Below are 23435 nucleotides of genomic sequence, written 5' to 3'. Positions count from 1 at the left end.
GGTCCGTGCATGAGATAGTGTGGGCCGGGGGAGCGTGTGGGTCAGACGGACTCGATGTGGTACAGAGAGGCAGAACGGGGATCTGCCTATGTAAACAAGGTGGATCCCCGTTCTGACAGGGGACAACTCTGAGATCGGCTGTTCCTAGTAATCAGGAACAGCGATCTCTGTGTTGTCCCAGTGAGCCCATCCCCCACACAGTTAGAACACACCCAGGGAACACAGTTAACCCATTTGATCGCCCCCCAGTGTTAACCCTTTCCCTGTCAGTGTGCATTTATACATTGATCAGTGCATTTTTTTTAGCACTGATCACTGTATTGGTGTCACTAGTCCCCAAAAAGTGTCACTTAGAGTCATATTTGTCCGCCGCAATGTCACAGTCCCACAAAAAATTGCTGATCACTGCCATTACCAGTAAAAACAATAAAAAAAATTAAAAGTCCCTAAATCTATCCCCTATATTGTAGACGCTATAACTTTTGCGCAAACCAATTAATATACACTCTTTGGGATTTTTTTAACCAAAAATATGTAGCAGAATACATATTGGCCTAAACTGATGAAGAAATTAGATTTTTTACATTTTTTTTTGGATGTGTATTATAGTACAAAGTAAAAAACTTGGGGGGTTTTTCCAAATTGTCGCTCTTTTTCGTTTTATAACGCAAAAAATAAAAATCTCACCTATGATGAAATACCACCAAAAGAAAGGTCTATTTATGGGAAAAAAAAAAGACATCAATTTTGTTTGGGTACAACGTCGCATGCCCGCGCAATTGTCAATTAAAGTGACGCAGTACCGTATAGTAAAAAATGGCCTGGTCATTAAGGGGGTAAATCCTTCCAGGACTGAAGTGGTTAATAGATGCACAAGATTTACCATCTAATCGCTTGAAATACCTAAGACGAGGTTATTGGTGTTGGTATCAGGTAACTAATAAGCATTCTCTGTGTATGCTTTAAATTGAACGCAAACAGGTATTTTATCTTGTGGAGTTTATTGTGTTTCCACTCCTACTCTGGGAGTAGATGTTGCTGAACTGAAAGGACATACTCCTGTTACGCCTAAAAAAAGGCTTATTAAGGCTGATACCCCTATACGATTAGAAAAGATTACCGTAGGGATTGGAGCTGTACTAGAAGCTTGGTTATTGGAGTTTGGTAAAGAAGATGAAATTATAAGTAATGCCGTGTACACAAGGGCGGACTTTCCGACCGGCTGGTCTGACAGACCGAATCCGGCGGACAATCCGACTGTGTGTGGTCTGCATCGACTTCCGATGGACCGTTTCGGTCGAAAATCCGACGGACTTTAGATTTGAAGCCTGCTTCAAATCTTTACGTCGTAACTCCGCCGGACTCAGTTTCTAACGGAAAGCCTGTTCGTCTGTTTGCTGGTCCGACGGACCAGATATGACGCAAGGGCAGGGTACTGCATCTCGCGTTCGCTGCAATAGGAAAAACACATTTTCCTATTGCGGCGAGCATGAGGCGACGATGTCCCTTAGGTCTGGTATGGATGTTAAGGGGAACCCCCTACGCAGAAAAAACGGCGTGAGGTCCCCCCCAAAATACATACTAGACCCCTGTCCGAGCACACAGCCTGGCCGGTCAGGTAAGGGGGTGGGGATGAGCGAGCCCCCCCCCTTCTGATCCGTAACAGGCCGCATGCCCTCAACATGGGGGGGTGGGTGCTATGGGGGAGGGGAGCGCCCTGCGGGCCCCCCCACCCCAAAGCACCTTGTCTTCCCGACAACCCTGGCCGTTGGTTGTCGGGGTTTGTGGACGGGGGGCTTATCGGAATCTGGTAGCCCTAAGAGGGCCCCCTGATTCCGGCCCCCCCACCCTCTGTGAATGAGTGTCATTAAAAAAAACACACTACACAGGTTTTTAAAGTAATTTATTAGACAGCTCCGGGGGTCTTCTTCCGACTTCAGGGGTCTTCTTCCGACTTCGCGTTCTCTTCCCCCGGTGTCTGGTTCTTCTCCCGCTCTCCGGCCTCTTCTCCCGCTCTCTGGCCTTTTCTCCCAGTGTCCGGTTCTTCTGCCAGGCTCCTCCGCTATCTTCTGCTCTTTTGACGCTCTTTTGCTAGTGGTGGCCCGATCTTCGCCATCTTGTTCCTTCTTCTCTTCTTCTCTTCTTCCGATGTTGACACGACGCTGTCTCCCGCTGTAATGGTGTGTGAGCGGTGCGCAATGACTTATATAGGCGGTGACCCCGCCCGCTTATAACGTCACAGTCCCTGGGCATGCTGGGACTGTGATGTCATAAGGGGCGTGGTCAACATCACCCTGTGATTATACCCCCTTATGATGTCACAGTCCCAGCATGCTCAGGGACTGTGACGTTATAAGGGGGCGGGGTCACCGCCTATATAAGTCGTCGCGCACTGCTCACACACCATTACAGCGGGAGAAAGCATTGTGTCAACATCGGAAGAAGAGAAGAAGAGAAGAAGGAACAAGATGGCGAAGACCGGGCCACTGCTAGCAAAAGAGCAGAAGATAGCGGAGGAGCCCGGCAGAAGAACCAGACACCGGGAGAAGAGGCTGGAGAGCGGGAGAAGAGGCCAGAGAGCGGAAGAAGAACTGGACACCGGGAGAAGAGGCCAGAGAGAGCGGCGAAGTCACAAGAAGACCCCCCGAAGTCGGAAGAAGACCCCCGGAGCTGTCTAATTGTTAGGTACCTGGTAGTTGAGCCCGACTGGTAGGAGAAGACCCCTCTTACAACGCTGGTTCAGGAGCCACTGGAGTGGGAACAGTGGTCTCATGAGCACAGTGGGTAGGAGTGCCTGGTGAAGGTTCCTGCAGAGGCTGGCACAGGAGCTGGGTAGAAATCCCTCAGGGATGGCTGGGCTGCAGATGCTGGCAGGCAGAAGCGGATCAGCAGGCAGGCAGGTCTAGCAGCAGCGGAACCTGGAGCTGGATGAGAAGGCTGGAATGCAGCGATACAGGACACAGGCAAAAGCAGGGTCAGACAGTCCGTTCGGCAGGAGATCAGGCAGATATTGGCAAATGGACAATCACAGAGTAGTCAGGCAAGCAGGAGTTCAGCAATGGGTCACAAGAATAAAGCAGAGTCAGGCAGGCCGGGTCGGATTGGAGATAGTAGGAGGGTCAGACGTAGCCGGGTCAATAACAGCAAGGATAATCAGCAGGCAGATTCAGGAACACAGGTGCAGAGCTGCAGACGAACAGCAACACATGAGTGCAGCTGACATTCTTTTAAAGGGCTCTTGGCGCCAAACAGCGCTAGCGCGCACGGGCGCGCGCGGGAGAGCGCCGGCACCTACCAGTGGGGAAATTCAGCTGTGTTGCCCTGGACAGACCCCGCGTGCGCATGCGCGCACGCATATTCGCCTGGCAGGTATCGGCACGTCCCTGACACTAATAAATTACTTTCAAAACCTGTGTAGTGTGTTTTTTTTATTGAAACTTTTTCCCTAGGTGAATAGGTAGGGTTCGATGTACCCCATACTCATTCACATAGGGTGGGGGGCCGGGATCTGGGGGCCCCCTTATTAAAGGGGGCTCCTGGATTCCGATAAGCCTGAAGACCCCGACAACCAACGACCAGGGTTGTCGGGAAGAGGCCCTTGTCCTTATCAACATGGGGACAAGGTGCTTTGGGGTGGGGGGGCCGGCAGGGCGCCCCCTTCCCCCAAAGTACCCACCCCCCATGTTGAGGGCATGCGGCCTGGTACGGTTCAGGAGGGGGGGTGCTCGCTCGTCCCCACCCCCTTTCCTGACCGGCCGGGCTGCATGCTCGGATAGGGCTCTGGTATGGATTTTGGGGGGGACCTCACGCTGTTTTTTCAGCGTAGGGGGTTCCTCTTAAAATCCATACCAGACCTAAGGGCCTGGTATGCCCCGCGACGGGGCTCGCAAGGTGCCAATCTCACCGATTAAAGCGGTGAGATTGACTGTCTTTTCTAGTCCCATCGTACCCGAGTCACGTTCAAAATGAACGGACTTGTTCCTGTGTGGGCAAGTCCGTTCATTTGGAAAGTCCGCCGTAACTCCGTTGGGAAATAGGTCCGCCGGAAAGTCTGGTCGTGTGTAGGCAAGTCCGTCCGTAGTCCGGTTGTGTGTAGGCAAGTCCGTTTGTAAAAAAAAGTCCGGCAGAAGTCTGTCAAAAGTCCGTCAGAAAGTCCGTCGGACCAGTCCGGTCGAAAAGTCCGATCGTGTGTACGTTGCATAAGAGTTGCTGAAAAACAAGCAACTGTATGTCTAGCCCATGATCGAAATAAACCTTTGCAAGTGTCACAAACCCTGAAGAAGATGTTAAGGTTTCTTGGTGGGAACGTTTATTTGGACAAAGTCCCAAAGCAACCGCTTTTTTGAATATTTTACTTCATCTGATTGTTATATTTCTTATAATTATTACTGTGTTCCATTTGCTTATGATAATCATGTATTGCAAGGTTAATTTAAGTTCTGAGGTTTAAATTTATGCTTGGTTATGCAAATATGTTTTGTTGATGAGCAGTGAGACCAATGACTTAGGGGAGATCCATTGCAAACTTTTGCAGATCTCTTGAATAGGGTAGCCAGATACCTTACTTCCCTACCAATACATGCATACACTTATATTATTAAGTAATGACACCGACACCTGGATTGGATGTAAATGGCCTTATCGGCCTTTATTTAACAAAAAACAATAAAAGTGTAAACTTTATTTTCAATATTTATAACCATTTAAATATTAAAAATATTTAAAATATTTAACTCTGACTCTCAGTAATATTTTTGTTGCTGGTCCCTGACGACCCCAATCACTTTTGAGCCTGAGCCCCATTTGTTAGATCTGTCCCCAGCCGCTAACTCGCCACGAGGACTCACTAACTGACCCAGACCCCCATTTATTACCCGTTGGTCCAAAAACTGACTGGACCAACCGGAAAACTCCATCCTGGGATGTGTCCCAACGTTTTCAATTGTAACCAATATATATATATATCCATATATATATTTACTATTGTCGCCAAGGACCAAGCGGCACAAGTGTGACACCTTACGCTTGTGCCCGCAGCCACACTAAAAATGCTCTTCTAATGCCATCCTCAAGCCCCAGGGACCAAAGATCAATCCCAACCGGGTTAAGGTGAACACCATCCCCTCTCAGGTACATCCAAGTGTCAGTTTCTAATTCCCAATGTCGTATCACAATACCCCCATTCCTGGAAACAAACCTGCCCACCTCCTTGTTGACTTTTATACGGGTCTTATTGAGTTTTTCCCACGATCGGGCCCCCCTCCAAGACATACGGGCAACTATATCGGACCATACGAACAGCATGTCTGGAAAGGATGCCCGGAGCCTGAGAAAGTCCCATTGGATATCTTTTATGACCTGCCTCATTGGTCTAATACCCAAGTCATTTCCTCCCACATGAAGAACCAATATGTCAGGGACCCTGTCCAACCTGGAAAATCTATGTACCTCAGGAACCACTTGCTGCCACCTCATGCCCGGTATACCCAACCACCTGACCGTGCCCTCCTCTCTCTTAAGCCATAGCTGTCTACCTTCAGGTCTGATGTCCGCCTGTTTTGCCCCCCAAAAAACGTATGAGTGTCCCAATATCCAAATGAGACATCTGGGGGGATCTGAAAAGAAATAACAAAGAAACATACCAGCGACATGCCAACATTTTCTTACCGTCTACTAATCTTAACCTATACAACCAACTATACTTCACAATAACTGTGGACGAACATATATCTGAAATCTGTTTGATTCCCATCTGCCTATCTTCTTTATTACATTTTCTGGAAGTCCCCAGCGAGCTGCTTCCGTGGCTGCCCCTATACGGAAAGAATGCCCTGCATATTCTCCCGGGGAAAGCCCTCCTTCTGTTAAACACTTCCTCAGCACTGCTGTGAACTGAAACCTGGATAAACACAAACCATCCCTATGTATAAAAAATGCTCCCTCCCCTGTCGGGCGCACATCCAAGAACTGCCTCAGTGCTGTTACCGGACAAAACTGGGGTTCTAACCCCTTGAACAACTCCACTCTGACCCCTTTTCCTTCCTGGTCCGTTTTCGATCGACGTATCCAGATCAGAACTGACTGATATGAAAACTGCACATCACCCAACCTCAGACCTCCCACCACCCTTTTTGATGGCGAGACCAACTCCCCGATTCTAAATGCTCCAAAAAAATGCCACCACAAAGGCTGCTCGAAAGAGTACTTGTTCAAAATACTCTGAACACACCTTGTGGAGGCTTGTCAGAATCGTCCCCAGCACCTCAAATGACACTGGGCGTCTGGAGTCCTTCTTGTGAGAACCTTTTCTATAACCCCGCAAAGCCCTGTGAACCATAAATGATTTTGTGACATCCCTGAGTCCTTTTAATTGGAATAAAAAGGCTAAAGCCGCCATCTTCTTTCCTATTCCTGACCCAGAAACCCCTTTTTCATAATTCCTACAAATAAAACATAAAACCCAAGTTTGTACGTCAGTAGAGTCCCCTGACCCTCCTACCTCCTCCATCAAGGCAAACCATTCTTGCCACACTTTTTCATAAGCCCTCCATGTTCCTGCGCTGAGGGACTGCCGGATCAATCCTGCGGTGATTCCAACGCAACTCTCCACAGTTCCGACGGGCATGGCTCCCCTACCCGGTTTGCCTCCGGTGCCAGCTTGCGAAATTCTTCCCACTGGAAATGAGACAAAGCATCCGCTAACTTATTGTCCACTCCAGGGATATGCACAGCATAAATAAATGCATTTATGCGCAAACAACTGAGCACCAGGTGTCTTAACAACCTAATCACAGGTGGGGATGAGGCCGAGATGTTATTAATTGCCCAAACCACCCCCAAATTGTCGCAATTGAACCTAACTTTTTTGTTCCGCAATTCTTCCCCCCACAGTTCTACTGCCAGAACAATGGGAAACAGTTCTAGGACGACCAGGTTTCGCAGGAAACCTGCCTCTCTCCAAATCTCCGGCCATGGTCCTGCACTCCATCGACCTTGGCAATACGTCCCGTATCCTGCCGATCCTGCCGCATCCGTGAACAGGACCAAGTCAGCATTGCTGACCGGTCCCACTTGCCACACAGAACGCCCATTAAAACATTAACGCATCCCACACCTTTAGATCCGCCTGCAATTCTCTGGTCAATCTGACAAAGTGATTGGGAACTCTCACCCCAGCCGTGGCCGCCGCCAACCTCCTACAGAATATACGACCCATGGGAATGATCCTGCATGCAAAATTCAATTTTCCCAATAAGGATTGCAATTCCTTCAGCCGCAGCTTACGCTTCTTACCCGTCATACTCACCTCCTTCCGTAACGCCACCAATTTGTCCTCTGGCAGCCTACATTCCATCGCCATGGAATCAATAGTGATGCCCCAAAAAAACTAATTCTGATGTTGGGCCCTCTGTCTTGTCAGCCGCCAGCGGAATCCCAAATCTTTCAGCCAGGTGTTGTAATGTTCCCAATAACACTGCACAACATCTGGAGTCTGGGGGGCCTATGCACAAGAAATCATCCAAATAATGGATAATTGAATTCATCCCTGCCACTTCCCTAACCGCCCATTCAAAGAATGAGCTAAACGCCTCAAACAGTGCGCACGAAATGGAACAACCCATTGGCAAGCAACGGTCCACAAAGTACGACCCCTGCCAACAGCATCCCAACACACACTGTGCGGGTGTACCGGCAATAATCGAAATGCCGATTCCACATCAGTTTTAGCCATGAGGGCGCCCTTACCATATTTTCTAACCCACGAGACAGCTGCATCGAACGATGTATAGGTAACCACACAATCCTGTGGGTCAACACCATCGTTCACAGAGCCACCTCTTGGGTAGGACAGATGATGTATTATCCTATATTGCCCCAACTCCTTCTTCGGAACAACTCCCAACGGGGAAACTATTAACCCTGGTAACGGCGGGGAAGCGAATGGTCCAGCCATCCGGCCCAATGCAACTTCCTTAAACAGCTTAGCCGACACCACCTCCGAGTGAAGGCGTGCCGACTTCAAATTGTCTGCAACTGGCGGAACCTCCCGCAATGAACTCGGAATTCAAAAAACCCTCCCTGAACCCTGTTTCTAATAACATTGCCGCCGCCCTATCTGGGTACCTATTTAGGAAAGGTAGCATCCTTTCTAGTCTCACCGGCGTCATCCCTTTTTCCAGCGATGTCTCCTGTGCGACCTTTTACTTGCTTGAAACAGCGCGCAAAAGGGTGCCCCCCACTACATCCGGAGCATTCATATTTGTAGCGACATGAAGTTCCGAACCGACAGTTGCCTTTATTGAACTGCCAGCACACCCCTTTCTTTTTTGGGGCTGGCGATCCAGCGGAGGAGGTGCCGCCGACCCCCCCTTGAAAAAACGGGCTCGCAGCCCTGGATGACGTCATCAACTTCATCCAGAGACTTATATCTTTATGGTCCCATCTAATTGATGGGCGAATAGCCTTCCTTTGACGAAACTGTTCGTCATATCGAAGCCATGCTAAACCCCCATATACTCGATGTGCCTCGCTGATCGTTTCTAGATAACAGAATAATGCCGAGCAATTCTCGGGGGCTTTTTCCCCAATCACGCTAGCCAGAATCGCAAAAGCTTGCAACCAGTTAGCAAACGTGCGTGGAATTAATCTGTACCTTCTCTTCTCTTCCTCCTCTTTTTTACTCTCATCCGGCTTTACCCTGTCTAAATTAAACTTTTCTAACGGGAGCAAGGAGAAAATCTCCACAAACTCGTTTTTCCAAATTTTTTCGCTTACCTCTTTTTTAAATGCGCCCCCAAAGGTCCCTCGAAGCAAACGTAGACCTCACACTTGGCCGCATCTGCCAGTCTCACCTTTTCCGCATCTTTTCCCTGCGTTTTGGTTTTCGTAGAATCTCCCACGCCGTCACCTCCCGTCTGTGTCTCGGCCACCACCAACGTCGTCGGCCTTTGCGGGGGGTCCACTACAACCAAGGGGTCCCTAACACTTGGGGGTTGTGGTACCCAGGGGCTGATGGGGGATGAGGGTTGCGGAGCCCCGCTCTCCAGGCGGTGAAGTAACTCCCTCACTGAATCCCATAAATCCCCTTCTCCCCCCCTTAAGGTACCTTGCTCATCCCCCCCACCCTGGATCCCCCTGCATCAGTCAACCCAGAGACATTAGTAACAGAAACAGAAGCTCGCTTACCAGGCTGCCTTAGGTGAGAGGACCCACCAGTCTTCAGACCCGACTCCACCGTGCCTCCTGTGGATCATCGCTCAGCTCGCCCTCCTCCCTGCTGCTGCTGCTGCTGTCCCTCTGTATCAGTTGCTGTTCTTCCACCGCTGTTCTTCTGGCCGACTTTCGTCCTACAGCCTGAGCGACCGGAGGGGGGGGCGACATCCATCTGAGGGTTCCTTTCTCCGTTCCCCTCGTATGGGGAAATGATGTCATCACTCGGCGACCTGTCTCTCATGCAGGCATTGCGCTGGCCAACCCTCCCAGGCCCTTCACTGAACCTGGAGGCGGGGCCTCCCGACTGACGATCCCTGTGCTGACTGGCTGAACCTCTTCCCTGAGGTAGGATGGCGCCGCCACGAGGCAAGCCGCCGGCCGTTTCACAGGCAATGCCAGCGCCCGACCGTCCCGTTCTCCCTCGCTGGGTTGCCACCCCGACCGGAGCATCGCCGGTGGTGGCAGCCTGCTGTCTATCACGTGGAGATGCACCAGTGGGGGCTGGCCTGGGTGTCTGCATTACGCCTCCCCCCCTGTGACTATGCTGCGATCTGTCTCTCCTTGCTGCCCCCCCCGCCCGCTCTTTTAGGTGTCTGCTTTTGCCGGCGGGGGTCCCTAGGGGGTCCGACTCAGGCTCCCCAGTCTCCTCTGAGTCCTGGGAGCGATGTCGGGACTAAGGCGCTCCGGAGTTCTAGACCTCCTAGCCCGTGATGAGGCAGGCCTCGCAGTGGACGGGCCCTGCTCTACCCCCTGTAGTGTGGATCCAATCTGGCTCTGAAGCCATTCTGCTCCATGGGTCTCCGCTGCCTCCCTAAGCTGTACCCAGAGCTGCTCTAAACCACTCATGCTACCTGCTGTCTCTCAGCTACCTCAGGGAACGTTCTTCCTGACTCTCCAACTCACGACTGCTGTATAATTCCCCTGGCTTAAGCACTAATAAAAACTCTCCTCCCCTTCTACACTGATCCACCAATCCCAACATATCCCTAACTTCCTTAAACCCCTCCTTATCCTACTTATTCCTTCCCTAAGTTCCTTGCACACTTTCATGTCTGTACTCTGCTTCCTTTTACAATACAGCTCCGTACATGTCTGACATTTGAATGGATTCCACCTATTAGAAGGATCAGAGAAAGGGCTACCTCTGAGGTAAGATGTACTGTGTCATGGTTATGCAGTAATGTGTGTCTGTCAGCTTACCTCTCTCCATGTGTTCCTTTAGAGGCCAGCCACTTTCACCTGACTGCATATATAATCTTCCCTCAGCATAGCTCCACCTCAGCCTCTAATTAGGAACACTATATTAACCTGCGCTTCTCAGCCTTTTGGCTAAGATCAAGTGTAGTATCGACTTTAGCCCTTAGGGGTGTCTCTGCTTCACAGCTAGGACGTTGAGAACCACTTGCATCTATCCAAGCCAATTGGTCCTTGTGGGGTACCCTCTGCTCGGCCTGGTAGGATCGTTGATTAAATTCAGCTTCACCTACTTGCTGCTATTGGGTTAGAGGCTTAGCCCCCCACAGGGAACGAGATTGCGGTCTTCCCTCTTCCCTCCTCCCCCACTCTGCATTACTACCTCCGGGCAGTAGATGCTAGTAGATGCTAGAGCCTTTGTAAAGGCTACGAAAAGAGCGAAGACGTCAAGGAACCAGAAGGAAGCCGCCTAAGAACACCTGAACCGACATCCAACTCCTTGACAATGGGGAAGAGCGACAAGAAGACCAGCAAGGAGAAGAAGAACCCCGTTCCAGCCACTTCCTCTGAGCCCGAGAATGCCACTGCCTCAACCCCCGCCTCTACACCGGCCGGCACCAGCCAAGCCAGACCAGCCTGCAGACGGGCTCCCAGCATTGGAGCCTTGGATGAAGCAGACGGTCGTGCTGCAGCTGAAGGAGGTGGACGGAAGAGTCCCTGACATGACCTGACATTATAACTTTTGTGTCATTTCAGGTCTGCAGAAGATACTGGGAGATGGTGAAGACCAGTGGCCCTGAATCCCCTTTCCGGAAGTTCACTGCGAACTGCCCCATAACACGGGACGAAAAGTGGGTGACAGTGGCCATGAGGAACCCCCATACCAGCGGAAAGGACATAGCCACCTACCTCCAGAGGTTCTGCACCGTGGTGAAGGACCCGATCCAAATCTTCGATGCCAACGGCTTCTGGATAGGTAAGTGGTCGGTGCTCTGCAAACTGAGGAAAGACTCTTCGGGGGACATCCAGCACCTGCAGCCTTTCTTCTTCCTGGGATCATCCGCAGGAATCCTTTTCTACCCCAGCATACCCTACAACTGTAACAAGTGTGGGCAGCCGGGACACATAGGTAAGGATTGTACAGAGCTTGCTTGCAAGTTCTGTAGGGTTACAGGCCACAAGACCAAGGACTGTCCGAGGTCCAAAGCCTGCAACCTTTGTGGATTGGCAGAGCATGTCTTCAGACACTGCCCCCAGAGGACCCGGACCTATGCTGGAACCATGATCCAGGGTAAGCCATCCGGGAGGAAGCTGCCAGAAAAGCCAAAGAAACCAAAGGAACCTTGAAAGGCCACAGGTAAGTCCACTCCCGCCCCACCTCCTGCCCCTGCCCCACCCCCCTGCCTCCAGCACACCCCCACCCACCCCCTCTGTGCCGGAGGAACCCCTCCCCCCCTTCCCCCGAACCTGTCCTCCCTGGAGGACTTCCCTACCCTCCCACCCCCCTCCACCCCCACCAGTGGCCCAAAAGGAAGCCGGAAACTGAAGCCAGAGCGCCCAACAGCTGAGGAACCTGCCACCTCCACCAAACGGCCCAACGGGGTCCAACGTGACAGCGATGGACCAGAGCAAGTAGTGGAGGACCTCGAGTCTGCAGGAGAGGAGGAGGAGATCGTGGTCGACCCCGAGCATGACCTCCCCCCCAACATCCACATCAGCCAGCTGATGATGGAGTCGGTCCTTGAGGAGCTGGGCCTGGCCCAGAACACAGGACAGGCAGAGGACGCAACGGAAGAGCCACCCCCCCCCTCCGGGTAGGTAAGTTCAGACCCTTGTTAACTAGACCCTCATACCCTTTTTCATTATGGCTGAGATCTCAATCATTTCCATTAATGTGAGGAGTATCAAGGATACATCTAGAAGGCAAGCGGTGCTGACCTTTCTTTCAAGTCAGCAGAGTGATGTCTACATGCTTCAGGAGTGCGCCCTTTTTCCCTTGAGGAGGTACACTCATCTGTCCTCCCAGTGGACCCTTGGTCCCTCCTACTGGTCCAGGGGTGGCGATTGCAAGTCTGCAGGAGTAGCCATTCTGGTCAGGGGTGGGCGCTTCACGGTTGACTCTATCCATGAGCTAGTCTGTGGCCGTCTTTTGGTCATAGACGGCTCGTGGGTGGAAGAGCCAGTTAGGCTCATCAACGTGTACCCCCCCCCCAGACAAGAATGCGCGACTGGAACCTTTCCAGACCCTGCGGACCCAACTCGTCACCACCAGAACAGTAGTGATCGGCGGTGATTTTAACTGTCCGATCGAGGAGGATGGGCGCAGCTCCAGCATATACGCAAAACTTGATGCTACTTCTAGGCTGCTCAAGGAGATGATCTCGGAGGCCTCCTTGCAGGACGCCGTGGGATCCATAGGGAAAGGGACCGTGAACTATTCGTGGTGCCGACCCGATGGATCTGTGCGTTCCAGGATTGACTTCGTGCTCACTTCAAGGACAGTCAAGCATCGTGAGTTCTCCATGGTCCCCTGCTTTTTCTCTGACCACAGGGCTATTCACTTTCAGGGTGACCCGCGGACCAGGTTCCTGGAAGCTGAATAGCACCCTGCTGGAAAACGAGGAATTGATGGGGGAACTCCGGGAGACCTATGCCACCTGGACGGAGGAAAAGAGATTCTTCGGAAGGGTAAGTGATTGGTGGGAGTTTGTGAAGGTTAAGCTGCGTAGCTTCTTTCAGGCAAGGGGACGCCAGCGTGTGTGTGCCAGGAGGAGGGAACTCAGGAGACTGCAGCGTCAGTTGCAGTCCCTGCAGGACCTTCAGCACTGTGGCTGGGATGTTAGGCAGGACCTGGAGGACACCAAGAAGAGCCTGAAAGGACACTTCGAGGAAGAATCCAGGCACATTGTCTTCCGTGCCAAGGTGGAGAATCTTGAGAAAGGTGAGAAGTGTAATTCTTTCTTTTTCAGGAAACTTCACTCAGGACACACACCCTTGTCAGAGCTGCGTGACGAGACCGGAACACTCCAGAAGGGGAAGAAGGCTGTGATGCAAGTGGTCAGCGACTACTACACCAAACTCTACTCCCCGAAAGAAACGGACACACAGGCGGCCGACAGGTTCCTGTCAGGTATCTCTAACCATATTGATCCTGCAGGATCATCAATCGTCAATGCCCCGTTGGTGTTGGAGGAGCTGCACCCTGCCGCTAAATCCTTTAGGCGAGGCAGGACCCCGGGCTGCGATGGTCTCCCAGTTGAGCTCTATGTAGCACTGTGGGATCTCGTGGGCCCGGACGTGCTCGAACTGTACGAGGAGATGGTGGTGGAGGGCAGAATGCCTCCGTCACTGAGGGAGGGGATGATCACGATTTTGTATAAGCGGAAGGGGGAGAGATCGGATCTTAAAAATTGGCGTCCGATCTCTCTTCTGAATGTGGACTACAAAATCCTCGCCAAGGTCCTGGCCAATAGGCTGAAGTCTGTCATCGGACAGATCATCCAACCGGATCAGACTTGCGGCATTCCTGGTCGCAGGATTGCGGACAGCCTTGCGCTTGTCCGGGACATGCTCCAGTACATTCATGGCCGCCGTGTGCACGCGGCCCTGGTCAGTCTTGACCAGGAGAAGGCCTTTGACCGTGTCTCCCACGAGTTTATGTGCAGAGCTCTGCGCAGGTTTGGTCTTGGGGAAATGTTTTGTTCGTATGTGGATATAATGTACAGTGACATTTCTAGTTTGGTGCTGGTAAATGGCTGGAAAACTCACCCCTTTCCAATCTTGTCTGGGGTCAGACAAGGCTGCCCTCTCTCACCTCTGCTTTTTGTTTGTTGTATAGAGCTCTTCGCCCGAAGCATCAGACTGAACCCAGAGATCAGAGGGATCACCGCACCAGGACAAGGGTAAGGCGTGCCCGACATCGCTACACTATTGAGGGTGTGCTTTGCTTGTAACTGCATCCGCAGGACATTGGTTGACAGAACTGTGGACTCTGGTGGTAACTCCATGTCCCGTTTTTTCCTCCTGCCTCTTTGGAGGACCCTTGGATGGGACAAATGGGACAGCTCCATCCCCTACAACTGGGACACCCCTTGGTACTACTTGGACACCTTCAAGTTTATTAAGGAGCTAGGGCTACATGGAGTGAAGCCCGACTTGTGGAAGCCAAAAACTATCCACAAGTTGATTAGAGCATCGGACATTGTTGAGACTGTTCCAGGCCTCCCTTCAGCCACTTTTAAAGTGGTCTGGAGGAACGTTTCTTCAAAGAGACTCACCAACAGGCACAAAGATCTGGCATGGATGGCAATCCAGGGGGGGTTGCCACTCAGGACATTCATGCATGCCAGAAACCTGTGCAGATACAGGCACTGCCCCTTTTGCATCATCCAGGAGGAAACTGCTCTGCATGTTTTCTGGGAGTGTCCCTTTGCACAGGACCTGTTGAGGGCCTTGGAACCTGAACTCAAAGACTTTGTACCACAGACTGCTATCACACACTTTGGTGTGTTGAATGGACTCTTCTGTGGAACTCATTCACAGGAGGACATTGACGGTGCCTGGCGGGTGCTGTGTTGCTTTAAGGACGCTTTATGGTGCGCCAGAAAGCTCCTCATCCACCAGCGGGAGAGGATGTCCATCGAGGACTGTTGCAGACTGGTCCACAGTCTGCTCAGAGACTACCACTTGATGGACTTCAAGGAGGAAGAAGAGGTCTGAAGATTCCCCCCCCCTCCCACCCGTGTATCTTTTGGCAGTTCAAATAAAGCTTCGGGCCTGTGAACTCTTTTCTCCCTCCCCTACACCACCTTCTCCACCCCCCCCCCCCCCAACACACCCGTTGCACATTTGAATGTTATTAGACTGTACGACCTGACTTTTGTGACATGTGTTTGAAGTAATGCTTTCAGGGTAATGCGGCATCATGCATGATGTGATGTTTCGGGGTATTTACTCTGCACAACACATTAGGCATCATACCGCAGGATGAATGTAATTTATTTGTATGCTTGGCAATGTATTGTTATGTAGTGTATTTATGCGCTGCGTCGCAGTACAGATTGGAATGTACCCTGTTTAAGTACTTGTTTTTTTGTATATTTTCTTGCAAAATAAAGTATACATTTTCAATCAAAAAATATTAACCTGTGCATTGCAAGCCAACCTTTCTTATCAACCATAGTGTGTTTGGCTTCCTGTTTCCTGCTTGCCGTGTGCGCTACGTTTGTCTCTGTTACCGACCTTGGCGTGTACTCGACTATTCCTGTCTGCTCATGACCCTGACCTTTTGGCGTGTCTCCGACTATCCCTGTGTGCCTGTGACCCTGAACCTTTGGCGTGTACTCTGTTGTCCTTGTCTGCTAGTGGCCCCGACCTTGGCTTATTCCCTTACTCTCCCTATCCTGCTGTTGCCTACTGTGGGCATGAGCTAGGGGACCCTGTGGGTCGGGACCTGGAGCCAGTTGCAGCCCAGTCCATCCTCACCACTAGAGGCTCTGGTGAACACCCGCTAGCTCTTAGACTCCGCGCCCTAGGGAATCTTACGCTCTAACCCCAGTGGGATCCATGTTGGTGTTCCAGTGGCCCTGCCTTCCTTTACCACCCTAACTCTCATCCGCAGCAGTCAGCCGTAGGATCCACTACCTTACTGATCCCAATGGTGTGCATCTGTCACCTGGCCTCAGGTGACCTGACAGTTTTGGGACCCCCTGGTTCCACTTAAATCCTGAGGATAGGAACTGAAGGTGTTTTTGCCTCAGGCCACTTCTGGATCCAATCTGGGATTGGAAGCCCTTAACTGTTTCATTGGATCTCCCTGCAATAGTAAGCTTAAGAAAAATGTTCAATTAAGTAAAATGTATATCTTCTACGGAAAATTGTTTCTACGTTATATGAAACCTTATATGTAACCCTATATTTCTCCATGAAACTAAGTTATATATTTGAATATTTAAATGGCAAAATTCCATTAACACCTCCATAGGATAAGAAGGACTTCACCTATTAGTCTATCTGATTTTGTGGTTATTCATGTTGACTAGAGAGTATCTACCCCCTGTTCACATCTCTATCTGGATGCTACCTGAAGAAATGACTAATCCTAGTTTGGAGATCCTTGCTGTTTTAAAAGCCTCAGGAGGTCCTGAGTAGGGATGAGTTCAAACAAAGAGAGAGGGTTCCCCTAATTGGATTTTTCCGGCACTTGCACAAAAATTAATATATAGTAAGAAAGTACATATTCATTTATAGAAGAATAAAACAATGTTTGTATTTATTTAGAAAATTTTCATATTAAAAACAGTGCAAACATTTGCAAACAACAAAAACATAATATAATGCATATGATTCAAGAACATTCTGTATCCATGTCTGTTAATAGATGACAATAAGATGATGGGGTTCTTTTCATGTCCGACGCATTTCGGGGTATATTCTATTTCAAACCTTCTTCAGGGGCATGTTTGAAAAGAAAAATTCATCTAAATTGATTAAAGAAGTATAATTGATCAATTGCCATATATATCTATATGTCAATAGTTATTTCTAGGTTAAATGATCCATTGATCACCTACCTGTTTTGTTGTCGTTGATTTCTATGCAAAAGGATGATGTCAGTTTAGAATAAGGAGCAAGGGGTGCTTGCAGAAGAAATGGCGCTTACTTGGGTGTTCATAGATCGGGAATGCTGTTCTCTGGGTACTTTAATTACATGTGTGGTACTTCCCCAAAGAGGGGGGAGGGGGGGAGGGGGTTTGTTTGTTTGTATTAAGTATATATAGCTTCACCTACCCCTGCCCTCCATGGATGCATGTAGGCCACAGCGGTATACTGGAGCACAGAGGAACAATCCTATAGATAAAAATCCACATAATTTAAATAAGTAATGGGTTCTCACTGAACAGAGAGAGTAGTAGTAATTTTTTAATTTTTTGTTAGTATGTGAAAAAATATCAAATATATCACTCATCCTATATCTAATATACCTTGAAAAAGTGATTGTTGTGAAACAGTCCTGATATGCCATTATGAACAAGAAAAATAGGTTCATAAAACTTATATGAAATTTGTGCTGTGCGTTCCCATCATGTTAACCAATGTGGTGTATATTTGAGGCATGATGACAGGGAATTTTTTATTTATTTTTTATTTATATATATGTATACATCTATATACACGTATACATCTATATACACCCACAATATATATCTGTATGAGTAGGAGATCAAAAAAAAAGAAAAACCCAAGTTTAAATAGCAAAGGAAAAGGATTAATTTACCTTGACTCAAACAGTATGTAAGACTGGCCAGCCACACATCCCAGCACCCGGCAGGTACAGTGTCTGAGCTGGGAATGAGTGGGGCCAGTCTATATAAAGGACGAGTTCCAATCAGCCGGCGCAATAATTGCGCTCAGCTGACTGGTATTTACTCGTCAGCTGGAGAGCCTCACTAATGCTCCCTGAGACGGGGATGCGCGGCACCGCCCCTACCGCGCATGCGCGAGCGCAGTTACGTTGGGGCTGCGTCACGCACACCCGTCCCACCGGCACGGGATGCCTCACCGGCGGACTGCGCATGTCCGCCGGAGTGGCAATATGAAGGCGGTCGGCAAAGTTGTTGTGTTGCCATAGTGACCTCCTACAGTGCCGCCCAGATAGGAACGCTGGGCGGCTTTTCCATGCCGGGCAACCTCTGGTGGAAAATGCACCCGGGGGGGCCCGGGAGAGGCAAGTCAGATGGCAAATAACATGCCTGAGGGAACTATTAAAGATTTGGTAACATAGGAAAGGAAGCATATCGTAATATTTATGAATTGTATATGTACCAGGGTAAACAGAGAACAGCAAGTATAGTATATAATAGCACATGAATGTGCTTGCAAATACTCTATATGAATGGTCTGTTTATAAATGGACAAGAAAAAAGGGGGGGGGGGAGGGGGGGGGCTAGTTCTTTTCGTAAATCTTACAGGAGCTGAGAACAATATGCATAGTATAAGTTGTTGTGAATATATTATGACATTTATAGTGATGAAACATATGACACAGTTAGGGGGCAAACACACTACATGTCTCGATATTGGTATTAACACATAGACCAATAATTTCGATGCATATGGAATAAACAAGCAGAGCTCAGTTCACAAATCAAATCAAATGGTCCGTTACAGCAATACAATTCGCATAACCATTCACATGAAATTTGGCAGACTGGAAATAATGTTGAATAAATACTATTGGGCTATCTGCATGTCCTCATACACGTTTCCCCAATTTAGTTGTTACTGGAAGTGGAGGGATCTCAATGGTGTGACGGTTTCCTATAGAGCCGTTTGGTCTTGGCTTTTAAGAGGTAAGGAATAAACCTTGTCTAGGTGGAAATAAAGGAATCAGAGCTGGCTATTATGAGATTGAGGCAATTCATGATATAGGTGTCGTATGTACAAGCATCCAGACAGCCCAAGAGTTTACATAAAGACATCAAACACGGTATTATTTTATGGTATTTAGAAATGATCAAAGGTACAAAAATAAGTATAGGTAAGAGGCGAGAGATTTATTTTCCCTTTTTATGCTGAAGTAAGTGTGGAGAATCTCATGATTTGGTATGTTGGTGTTATTATTTCTCCATTCCACCGGAGTTAAAGCCTTCGAGGAATGGTTTAAAGCAGATAGCATCGTTGAGACCTGGAGGCAGAGTAGCCTTCAGCAAATAAATCCATTTTAGTTCCCTCTGGAGTAGAATTTTGTTCCAGTCACCCCCCCTGGGACTAGGGTGCACCCGATCCAGAATCAGAAATTTCATTCTGGGGAAGTTGCCCCCATGTACCAGGGAGGTGTGGCGACCCAGAGGGAGATCAGGATCAGAAGTTTGCATCGACACGATGTGTCTGTATGCTCTTTTCCAAAATTCCATTTTAGTTTTTCCTATATAAAAACAACCGCAGTCACACTGGAGTAGATAAACGACTCCAGTGGTTCTGCAGTTAGCGAAGTGCTTTGGGTAGAATTTTTTGCCGTTTGGAAGATAAGGATTCTTTTGTGTCAGCATATATCCACCATACCGGCATGAGCCACATATAAATGTTCCTTTGTATTTACAATGTGTTTTTGTTGATTCATTTTTAAATTCACTACTGACTACTCTATCGCCAATAGATGTAGCTCTCCTGAATGTAAACTGGGGTTTGTTTGGTATCAGATGACCTAGAGATGGATCAAGAGTTAGTAGGTGCCAGTATTTTTCGACTATCTTTCTGATTTGACGGTGTTGTTGGTTGTATGTTGTTATGATACGTAATGAGTTGGTCTCTTTGGGTTTGGAGGTCTGGAAAAGTGTACTTCTAGGTTTATCTATTACTCTCCTAAAAGATTTTTTCAGAGATGAGCGTGTGTATCCTCGTGCCAGTAATCTATCTCGTAGGTTGGCAGCTTCCCTCAAGAATGTGTCATTGTCTGTACAGTTTCGTTTGATTCTCAGGTATTGTGAGTAAGGTATAGAATCAATGAGGGGCTGAGGATGGAAACTTGCCGCATGCAGTATGGTGTTTCCTGAGGTGGTTTTTCTAAATAGTTTGCTAGACAGTCTGCCTCATTCATTCGTCTTTATAGATTTCCAGGTCTAGGAAGGTTATCCGATTTGTGTCGGAAGACATAGTAAATGTCAAGTTGAAATCGTTTTTATTCATTCTAAGTACACACTGCTCGAGCACATCCGGGGGGCCATTCCATATGATCAAAATGTCGTCTATGTATCTATACCAACCCATAATGTGGTTGGTATATTGGGAAAGGTTATCGTCAGACAAAAATGTTTTCTCTTACTCCCCCAGGTACAGGTTGACATACGACGGGGCACAACAAGTCCCCATCGCAACCCCCTGCACCTGGAGGTAGTGGGAGAAATCAAAGGTAAACACGTTGTGTGTAAGGATGTGCTCGAGCAGTGCGACGATGAATTCATTATATGTAAGATCTGGATTTGGGTTTTGTTGGAGTATGTGTCTGATTGCTGCTAGTCCGCGTTCATGTGGGATAGAGCTGTAGAGCGTCTCCACGTCAATTGTGACTAGAAGCGCTTGATCTGGTACATACAGCTGGTCCAAGATTTGTAGGAGGTGGCTCGTGTCTTTTACATAGGATGTCAGTGAGACCACGAATGGTCTTAAGTGTTCGTCAATTAGTTTACTGGCATTGTCGCTGATCGAGCCAATACCCGAAATAATTGGCCTGCCTGGAGGGTCTGTCAGGCTTTTGTGTACTTTTGGGAGTGTGTAAAATGTCGGAGTCCTGGGAAAATTGTTTCTTATAAAGGTCCAAGTGGGTTTAGTAATGGTGTTGTTCAAAAATGCCGAGTCCACTAGCACGTAGAACTCTTTATTGTATTTCTCAACAATAGAGGCTGGCATCCACGGTACCAGTCTGTATTGTTGAGAATTTTTTTACAGATGGTAGTGTAATGGTCATTATTTAATACAACTATATTTCCTCCCTTGTCTGATGGTTTTATCGTGATTTTATTATTGGTAGATAGAGAGGTTAATGCATCTGATTCTTCTGGACTTAGGTTAGGGGGTCCCTTCATTTGTATTTTGAGTTTATCTAAATCGTTGTTTACAAGCTTTAAAAAGGCTGCTGCGTTGGGGCACGTACTGGGTGGTGGGCACAAATCGGATTTTTTCTTCAATTTTGACATTGTTGGACGGGTCCGGTCATCTACATCCAATTTTTCTATTGATTGTAAAATTTGAGCAAGATCTATTTGGTCAATCAGATCAGTTGTGTCGCTCTCTTCTAGGAGGGCAATCAACTGGTCCAAGGCTTGATTCTCCTGAGAAGTATAGTTTATAGTGGTATCCTGTTTTTGATAGAGTTTTTTGAGGATTACTTTACGAACAAATAATTGAAGATCTTTATACAGCTCAAACTTGTCCAGGTTATGATTGGGACAGAAATTCAGTCCTTTCTTTAAAACCGATATTTCACTCGTTGTTAACGAATGAGACGATAGATTAATTATACTGAGGTCAGAGTCCGTGTGTGTCGGTGTATTGGAGTGAATTCCTACAGTGTCATTTGTGTGTAAGTGTTCAAATTGAGTGGTGGTGGTTTGACGCCTGCTAATACTTGATCTAAAAAAGATGAGTCGTTACGGCTCAATTCCTGTACATTTGTCGTGTCTTGGTTTGTGCAGGGTGTGCCCTGTTGTGGTGCATGGTGAAATGTGGGTACATTGGTGGTTTTCTCCAAAGATACAGAGCTAGGGTGTGAGGATATGGGTGTCCTTTCTGAAACCTGTTTCTTAGATTTGTGATCTTGTGTGGACTCGCCTTGAAATTGGCGTTTTGTACCAACTGTAGATTTTGATTTGGAAATAGTAGGAGGGGGATTGTAGGATGAGGGTCTGGTAGGGTACAAGTTGGGTATTGTGTTGGTGTTTCTATTGGTGTTTCTATTTTGGTTCCATCTATATGCCTTCCCAGCTTCGAATGCATTTTTGTCTCTTTGGAATTTCTTATTTTTCTTAATCAAGATATCTTTATTAAAAGATTCCAAATGAATCTTTAGTTTTTTCTCCTTGTTAACAACGGAGTGATGTGTTCTGAGTTTTTTTAAAAGTTCACAGATTTTGGTGATCTCTATATCCAGTACTCTGGTTCTCTTTGTATATTCATTAATTAGCGTTTCCATAAGGCTACGTGAGCATATTTGTAGTGTGTTTTCCCATGCTGATTTGAAGTCCGTGTCCAGGTCCTCCAAAGTAGGGAAGATCTGGACACGGAGTCCCAGTGGGTTGATATTGTCCTTAATGTAATCCTGAAAGGATTTGATGTGCCAGAAGAAGAGAGACTTCTTCTCTAGGTTTTTGGAGAGTTTAAAGAACAGAGAGGATATTTCTGCTTCGATCTGTTCATTATCTCCGAATTTGTCCAAATATTTTTGCATTAGTGATTCCCAGTCTTGGCCCACAAATATATTCTCAAAGCTCCCATTCTCCATTTCAAAAGTCATCGTAGGGTTATAATTTTCTTGAGTATTAAATTTACCGTATTTATCGGCGTATAACACGCACTTTTTTCCCCTTAAAACCAGGGGAAAATCGCAGGTGTGTGTTATACACCGATCCCCTGCGATCCCGACCTGTCACATTTTCAAAATCGCCGATCGCGATTTGAAAATGGCGCCGCCGGCGCCGAAATACACAGAGCCGGTCCTCGGCTCTTTCCGGCGGCTGTCGTTCATTTTCGGCTCCACTCGTAGTCCCGAGCGGAGCTATCCGAACCTACTCGGCTAGGTTCGGATAGCTCCGCTCGGGACTACGAGTGGAGCCGAAAGTGAACGACAGCCGCCGGAAAGAGCCGAGGACCGGCTCTGTGTATTTCGGCGCCGGCGGTGCCATTTTCAAATCGCGATCGGCGATTTTGAAGCCCAGAATGGCTGGGATCACTGGGGAAGGCTGCACTGGGGAAAGCTGCACTGGGGAAAGCTGCACTGGGGAAAGCTGCACTGGGGAAGTCTGCACTGGGGAAGTCTGCACTGACAAGTCTGCACTGGGGAAGTCTGCACTGGGGAAGTCTGCACTGACAAGGCTGCACTGGGGAAGTCTGCACTGACAAGGCTGCACTGGGGAAGGCTGCACTGGGGAAGGCTGCACTGGGGAAGGCTGCACTGACATGGCTGCACTGACAAGGCTGCACTGACAAGGCTGCACTGGGGAAGTCTGCACTGACAAGGCTGCACTGGGGAAGTCTGCACTGACAAGGCTGCACTGGGGAAGTCTGCACTGACAAGGCTGCACTGGGGAAGGCTGCACTGACATGGCTGCACTGACAAGGCTGCACTGGGGAAGTCTGCACTGACAAGGCTGCACTGGGGAAGTCTGCATTGACAAGGCTGCACTGGGAAAGGCTGCACTGGGGAAGGCTGCACTGACATGGCTGCACTGACAAGGCTGCACTGACAAGGCTGCACTGACATGGCTGCACTGACAAGGCTGCAATGATGGGCGTTTAAATGTAAGTTTTTTTTC

This window comes from Aquarana catesbeiana, linkage group LG04 (assembly GCF_042186555.1).
Source record: "Aquarana catesbeiana isolate 2022-GZ linkage group LG04, ASM4218655v1, whole genome shotgun sequence".
In the NCBI taxonomy this organism is placed as follows: domain Eukaryota; kingdom Metazoa; phylum Chordata; class Amphibia; order Anura; family Ranidae; genus Aquarana; species Aquarana catesbeiana.
The sequence above is the reverse complement of the archived record's forward strand: the minus strand, read 5'-3'. Positions refer to the sequence as shown.